Source organism: Abramis brama (genome assembly GCF_963993115.1).
Source record: "Abramis brama genome assembly, chromosome: 1".
NCBI classification, from domain to species: domain Eukaryota; kingdom Metazoa; phylum Chordata; class Actinopteri; order Cypriniformes; family Leuciscidae; genus Abramis; species Abramis brama.
In genome coordinates this window covers 66,521,002-66,521,299 of record NC_139963.1, presented here as the reverse complement: position 1 = coordinate 66,521,299, position 298 = coordinate 66,521,002, and positions in this window count along the sequence as shown.

Genomic DNA, 298 nt, shown 5'->3' with positions numbered 1-298 from the left:
TATGTCTCCTTTCCTGAGATGTTTCAAGAACTGATAAGAATGTGAATGTGTATCTTGAAATGCAGTGTAAGTCGCTTTGGATAAAAGCGTCTGCCAAATGGATAAATGTAAATGTAAATGTTTGTTTCAAATATGGTGATTTCCCCTCATGAGCTCGTAATGTATTGTAATATAGAATAGTAAGTGTGAGTATTAATGGGTCGAGTGTTGATGTAAAAGAAGCGTTTCAGTCGTTTCTTGAAAGTGGCTTAAGTCTCTGTAGTTCTGAGAAAAATTGGTTTGTTACTGAAATGCTACT